Source organism: Rhincodon typus, chromosome 1 (assembly GCF_021869965.1).
Source record: "Rhincodon typus isolate 14 chromosome 1, sRhiTyp1.1, whole genome shotgun sequence".
Classification (NCBI taxonomy): Eukaryota; Metazoa; Chordata; class Chondrichthyes; order Orectolobiformes; family Rhincodontidae; genus Rhincodon; species Rhincodon typus.
Genome location: NC_063332.1, coordinates 99,508,117 through 99,516,312, shown reverse-complemented (window position 1 = coordinate 99,516,312; position 8,196 = coordinate 99,508,117).

Here is an 8,196-nt window from a genome sequence, read left to right as displayed (position 1 = left end):
CAACAATCTGAATACCATCAGAGGTTGTCCAGTGGCCAGGACAGGGAACTGATGTCTTATTTATTTCAAAATATTTATAGGCCTAGGAAGCCACTGCTCTTTTAATTCTCACAGGTCACCCCATTTTCCTTGGTATGTTAAATAAAATAACAAGGACTTTGAAATCAAGGTCTTCATTTGAGGAAGATGGAGTGGCTCTGATGAGTCTGTGCCCTCCGCCTCAGCAGCATCCTCTCCAAGTAATCTTGGACCCAAAACAAGTGATTCTGATAGTTGTAGACTGTTCTGTAAGAGAGCTTTATTGCTCTTTTCTAAATAAGCAATTCTGACGTCCCACCCCCAAACCAAAAAAGTTAGTCCCATATCTCCAAATCGACTTAACTGAGAAACTCAATAAATAAGTCATGTCTCATGAACATTTCCTACCCACAGCAGCATGGAAAAGATGTGATATCTCAGTGGATAAAAGTAAAAGCACCATCACCAAGGTATTTGCACTCCCCAGTAAACTTGCAACAATGTGAAATCTGAAAGTCAGGGAAACATTCCAAGGTTGGCATGTTTAACAATAATGATCGTTGTTCGCAAGTCTACGTTTACTGCGATGTCCCTCAGAAAATACAGTCAAGAGCTATTCAGACCAAATCCCTTGACGAGATGACTGTGATTTCACACCTATACTGTCCGACAGAACTGAGGACTGTATAACCAACTAAACAAACCGTCATTCTACTGATAGAGGAACTGAGCACTGCTAATCCCAGTGATGAAGTAGTCCCCACCATTCCCACTCATGAGATGAAACATGGCAGAGGGGAAAGGGCTTTGCATATCGCATTCCCCCGAAACCCTAAGATTTTTGCTAGCTTGCCACCCACTGATGTAGTTCTGCAACCTGTCCCCATTCACCTCTTCCCTGATCTAATATTGCCCAAAACTTTGGCTATTTGGGCCTTAATACTTTACTTGGTTCTAAATCGCTGTGTGTAGCCAAGTAGAATTGATTAATAGAATTAAATAACACAACTAAACACTGAACAAGATTTCAAAAAGCTAACTTAAGTGTGCACTTTTTTCCCTCATTTATATTCAGCGCAAAGTATTTGTCTTAAATCTTAAGTTTGAAAATGCTGCATTCACATGTAATTGTTTCTAATGGAATCCAGGTTGTAGTACTTCAGAAGAAAAATGCTTAGTATTAATGATAACTGGCACCATCAAATTATTTAGCTTGGAAAGCACTAATTGTGAACAGAATTGCACAGATCATATGCACAAAGCACATTGTAAAAACAATCATGTGGAATTCAAAAGTGATTCTTTATCAACTTATAACCTAGGTGGCTCTCATATATGCACCAAGGGTGCATTCACAAACATTTGGTTGCACAGTAATACAATTTATTCTTCTCCATGACTCTAAAAACAATGTCATATTCAATTGACCTGAAGATGCTAAACTGCAGCCCCCAGCACCTTATGGTATTAAAATGAAATTGTAAATCACACATCACGGTCTGAAACCAAGTCTTCAGCAGTTTGGGTTTCAAACACCAGAGCACTGTAAGGATAGGGCTGGAACTTTGCCAGCAAGGGAAGCAAAGGATTAAAATTTAAAGTCTTTGCTGAAATGGAGGTAAAGAATCCATTGTTATATTTGCTCCAGAATTTAACATACTCCCTTTCACACTTGCATTTACACAGCAAATAGATAGAACAATGTTCCGACAACAGACTCCATGGCCACCTGAACTCAAGGGCTGAAAAGTAGGTTTTGGAGATGTGGGTAGAAATCAGTTTCTTGTAACCTAGGTGAAGTCAAGGGAAATGTCTCCAGTTCACCTTCTACACTCAGAATGCACCGTAACAAACATTTTAAGGACTAACTTTGAAATCCCCTGTTACAATTATGCTACTTTTATTTGCATATACAACTTTCTTGTGAATACTAATATTACTGAAACAAGAATGAATGTGAGAAAGTAATGAAATAATGTCACCCCCAAACCACTGTGAAACGTGCACTGCTTGTCAAACTGTTGAAGGTCTGCATGTCAGAGAATAATGAAGGAACTGCTTTCAAAGAGAATACATAGTTCCTCTGCCACTTGCTCTATTTTCTCTTGTTCAAATTCTGAAAGCAGCATCTGTGAAAAGCCATGTGGTTACCTCCAGTCATTACTACCACGACTCTCAGCTGTCATTACAGTGACCCTGCACGTGATTACAGTATCAGAGAGATAAGCTCTTCCCCTGACTTCTTGGTTAAATCAATCTATTCTCAAAGGTGGATTAAGTGCATGATTGATTGCTGTATTCAGAAAACAGCATGCATTTGTCAAATGCCTGTTCAATCAGATTCTGATAACATACTGATTTCTTCTATGATGCACCCATAATAAACAAACATTTTAAATTGATTTACTCATTGTTTACACAAAGAAAGGTAACAGAAAATGCATTTTAAAAACCATGTGGTGCATACTGTTAACAATTTTCTCTCAGTGGGATTCAAAGTGTAAGATGGCTACTTTGACAAGTATCTATTACAGGTTTACAAAAGGGCACTTAAAAATCAGAGGTTTCCATTATTCAATTATATCTACATGAAGGAAGTCTCAAAAGAGCACTGAAGCATGAGACTGAAACACACTGTGAACATTCAGGTCTGTAAACCAAGAACAGCATCTGATAAAGCAGTAAACAGAAAACAAGATAACACACCGAACATACAAAGTAGTCGCCTCTGGAGTGGGCTGCATCTTCGCATGTTTACATGGTCCCTATATTTCTGCAGCAACTCAACACAATATCTGAAGCACCTGAGTGTGAACTCGGACAAATGTGTCCAGGATTAGAGGATAACTCTCCCTACATAAATATGTACAAAAATCTGGCACTCTAAAATCTTTGTGCACTCAGTCTGGCAGTCTTCATGGGTTGCTCAGCTGTTTGCATGAACAATTAAATAATTAGTAAAATTCAAACTTACCTGTTGAAATAGCTTGGTAAATACTAGTAAGCCAAACCAGTTACTGAATTGTTTACCATGTCATTATTTACAATATTCCACATTTTAGCACAATTTGCAATGCCTAAACATTAAAGTATCATTTAAATTTAATTTCTTTGTTTAAAGTTAAACAAAAATTACATCAACTAGCAATATTAATATTCCAATGAGTTCTGGATCAATTTAAGATCTCAGAACCACTTTAACCCACATCATGTCTATCCACCATCTCTCCATGGTTCAAATGTTTACCACAATCATAGATGGTTTTCCATCAACTGGCATTGTATTCACATCTTCAAAACTGTTGTCAGCACCCTCTTACTCCGAAAAGAACTCATCATCAAACCCTTTGTTGAAGCCAATGACAATCCCTTTCAATCACCCCCAATTTTTTTAGTGCCACTCAGCTCAGAGCTCACCTCACCCAATCCAAATTCTCTTCAGTCAGGTCTCTGTCTTGACCATAGGGCTACGAATGCTCAGCTCAGAACCATCAATATTGTCTGTGATTACAATTATTGCGTGTGACCTTTTTTTTGTGTTCTTCATTAGATTGGCTTTTTCATCCTTCTCCAACATTTCTCCCACACTGTATCACTCTCCCTTGGCTCTCCACTCAGCTGTACCAGTGGAATCAAAACATCTCCAGAATGACTTCAGCATCCCAGCTCCAGTCCTATTCAGCTTCCCTAATGCTTGCTCAGATTTGATCCTGAAGAGAGCTTCAATCCCAATAGCATTTTCTCAAAGGTAGAGAACAACAAATAGGAAAGTTGCTTTTACACTTTTTGTTTCAAACTCATTTCCACTCAATTCCTATTCATCATCCCCATGCTAGTTAACATGATCAATGATTCCCTTTCCAAAGTAAGCATCCTGCCCAACCTCAAGGACACTATGATCGATCTTTTCAATAAACAAAATCAACCTTTGACTTATTTTCAAATTCCCTTTCCTCCCTAAGGTCTCCAAAACGTTGTTAAGTATCAGCATCTGGAGTGTGTAGTTGGCTGTATGTAAACTTCCAGCATGCCCAATATCAATGGAAATAAACTCATTCTTGACTGTGACAGAGATTGCAACATGTGGAAGATAGATGGCTGCATAGTTAACACAAGATTCATCTGTTATCCCAGACACGTTTTGATCACTTTAAGGGTTGATGAGAAACTTGTCAGGGTATTTTTCACCAACAGCCTTTGTGTTTTTGTACGTTCATGCCTCACCCGAGATTATGGGTCTGGGCTGGGATAGAAAGTGTCCAGTCAAGTTCCACAAGTATGCTGACGATACATTGCTCTACCTCACCAGCATCTCTTCCGAACCTTCCAATACCCATGAATTATGAAGCTGCTTGTCTAACATCCAGTCCTTGATGAGCAGAAATTTCTTCCAAAAAATAACCTGGAAGTGTGACACCATTATCTTCAATGCCCACTAGGAGCACAGTTCTCCAGTCATTGACTCCATCCCTCGGTCTGGCCAGTGTTGGAGGCTGAACCAGACTGTTAACAGGCATCCTATTTAACATTGAGCAGAGCTTCTCACCTTATATCTGCTCCATTACATTATCAGAGAGTAAATACAACCTGTTTCCATCCCTGTCAGCTCAACAATTGCAGAAACTCTCATCCATTGATGTTATCTTCAGATTTGACTGTTCCAATACTGTTCTTGCTGGCCTCCCAGACTGCACCATTGTAAATCCTGAGGTCATCCAAAACCTTGGTGCCTGACATGAGCTCATACCAAGTCCTGTTCACCCTTCACACATGGTCAATAACCTAAATTAATTCACATCTACAAACATCTTGATGTTAAAATTTACATTGCATTTCATCTCTGCACTCTTCTCCAGCTCTACAATCCACTTAAATATCTGCACTCCTCCAGTCCAGGACTTTTGTGCATTCTAATTTTGACTGCTCAACCACTAGCAACTGGTGCCCAGTTTTCTATGCCCTAAGCAATGGAATTCTTTCCATAAATCTTACTGCCTCTCTAACACTCATTCCTTAAAATGCTTTCACCTGGCTCGATGTGTTCTGATATAGCTCAGTTTCAAATTTTGTTTGATAATGATCCTGTGAAATACCTTGGGGCATTTTATATGTTAAATATAAATTGTATAAATTCAAGTTGTTGTTAGTATAATGATCCAGCTATCATGAGTGTATCACAGACAGTGTGATAGATCAGATTTTATAGGACTTTTCCTGCATGTCAATGTTATATGGTTCAACGCCTATTTCTCCCCAAATTCCTTCTTCAGTTCCTTCTAATTTTCACACTCAAAATGTGACTCATAATATAAACTGCATTCACTGTGTCTAACACCAAAACTTCTTATCCCTTTCGTCACCTCTTCAGAGAATTCAATACCACTCTCCATGCCATCCAATATTTCCCATTCATCCTTCAAGTTCATGAGATAGTCATTCATGGCTCCATCTACATCTAAATATAGTTAGAACTTCTCCAGTTACAGCAGTCCTTCCACACATCCCTCAAACCCCACCCTCCACGCCTCCATCTGTGGGGCCACCCAAGTACTGGCCCTTGACCCCTGCTTCTCTTCTCCTTATACATCTATAATATCACACACAGGGTCAGCTTTCAAATGTATGTTGAAGAATACCAACAAATCTCTACAGCACTTTCCCTTGACACTTCAAGTGTTTCTGCTGTTAGGCTGCTTCTCCAATATCATGACTTTTATAAGACACAAGATTTGTGGCCTCAACATCAGGCTGGATCAGACCAACTGTAAATTGGCATCCTAATCCTATGCTGAGTTTTAAACTCCACATCATCACTGCAATACTGTTCATCCCAGTCTCTACTTAATTTCCTCCTGCTGAAAACCTTAAACATGCCTTTGCTATCTGCAATATTGTGTACCGTTTGATATCAGCCTTGGTCCAGTTGCTATCCAATGTTTTTGAACCTGAAAATGTGATTTTAGAAGTGTAGATAATCTTTCCTTCAGCATTTCGTGATTACTTTTACATTTTAACCCTCTGTTCATCCCATCTTTAATTCACCCTCTTCATTTCATCTTCCATACATGATATTGTATTGAATTAAATGTTCGCATTTATACTTTGAAGAATCCTCACTCGGAAATGCAATTTGATAGATTCAAGAGACACTGCTGTTTGCATTGCTCATGTATGCTATAAAATTCCCAGTTCAGGGCATCGCAATGAAAAGAATCTCCAGCAATCACACATTGCCACTCAAAAGACCAATGAATGTCTGTAGACAGCTAGAAATGTAACTGAACAGTGAGAACTGTGCTTTGTCACTGACCATAAAATGCAGCTTAATACATCAAGGAGTTCAGAAAAGAAAACAGATTATTTTTTAACATGAAAGTATAACTGAACAGTGTTGCAAATCCCTTCTGGCCTGGTCCTCAGTTCATTGTATGTCCTAACTACCCTGCAGCATCCTTGTTACAATGTCCAACCTCAGCAAACTCAATAAGATACTTTTTAAGATGCTGGTGGAAGACAAGTGGAAAATGAACTGTCGTTAGTAAGGGAACAAATGTGAAAAAGAAACAGATGTTCATGGCATTCATAAGCAGATGGTTAGTGATAATTACAAATCATGGAAGAAGCAAAGAAAAAAGTTGAAGAGTGATGCATGAGAGGGAGTAAACTATACAATGCAAACATTGCAGAAACACACTTACAAGAAAAATAAAAAGTTTGAATTATTTATTGATTACAAGCAAAACTGTTCTTTCATAATTCATTGTATTATACAAAATGACTTCAGGTAGCATAATAGAAGTGAAAAAGTGAGGAATGAGGACCTTAGGGTCTTTTAGGAGATAGATTCGCATGGGTCAGGTATTTATGCTTCATGAAGTAGGGTTCAGCTAAAAATCATCACATCATTAGAAAAATTAATTTTTGAACTTTGAGTCATTACCTAGATAGAAGTGACTAATGTCTGTCCATAAACCTCCAATGTCTGGATGGCATTTGGAAGCTACAAGTGTGAACACAGCAATTATACTGCCATTCATTGGCACAACACTTTCACCTCAAATGAGAATATAGTAAAACCTGCGATGAGTCTGCAGGGGATTTGCTCACTAATCTATATTAAGTGGAGCGTGAGACAACCAAAGAGATCCCTAGGAAATTGGGTTTACCTAAAAATGTATACCTTGCAATGAACTGACCCTAGTACATTGAAAAATGTTGGGAGTTAGTTCAAGAAGATCTCAGTCCTTTTCTGTTAAGCACGCTCCCTTTGGACAAGTGTGATCCACCAGTCAGTCTGTCCTGTTGTCAACACAGTCAAACAGATTTTTGGCGTGTTTGTGCTGCATTGTGAAATCCTGGTTACATTTCTACAGCCTGTGTGGTTCAGCAAGGGAAACAGTCTGGTGAGTGGGTGGGCACTTTTCAGATTCTTCTGAGTGCTATTAGGCACTTCAGTTGAAGAGTGTATCACAATCTACAATGTGCCTCCTCTCTTGGTGCAGTTGTAGCGTATTCCATCTCAGTGTATGTTTCCATGGTTGTCTCAGCTTAAATTTCCATGCCGGCCTCCTGCGAGTGGGTGAGAAGTGCCTGGTTATCAGACTAGTTAGCCTCACCATGATCCTCCTCCCTCTTGGTGTCTGCTGCAGTTGTAGCCCATTTGAACCTTGTGTGGTGAAAGTGGTTAGCAAACATGGCTGCTGTCAACATCTTTCATATCTTCACAATATATATTAATGATTTGGATGAGGGAACAAAATGTAACTTCTCCACGTTTGCAGATGGTACCAAGTTGGGTGGGAGGGTGAACTGTGATGAGGATGCAGTGATTCTTCAGCGTGATCTGGACAGGTTGGGTGAGTGGGTAAATCAATGGCAGATGCAGTATAATTTAGATAAATGGGAGGGTATTCACTTGGAAGCAAAAACAAGGCGGCAGATTACTACCTGAATGGCTGTAAATTGGGAGAGGGGAGTGCGCAGTGGAACCTGAGCCTCCTTGTGCACCAGTCGCTGAAGGTAAATGTGCAGGTGCAGAAGTCACGTAAAGAAGGCAAATGGAATGTTGGCCTTCATTGCCAGAGGTTTTGAGTACAGGAGCAGAGATGTGTTGTTGCAGTTATACAGGGCCTTGGTGAGACCACCCCTGGAATATTGTGTGCAGTTTTGGTCTCCTTT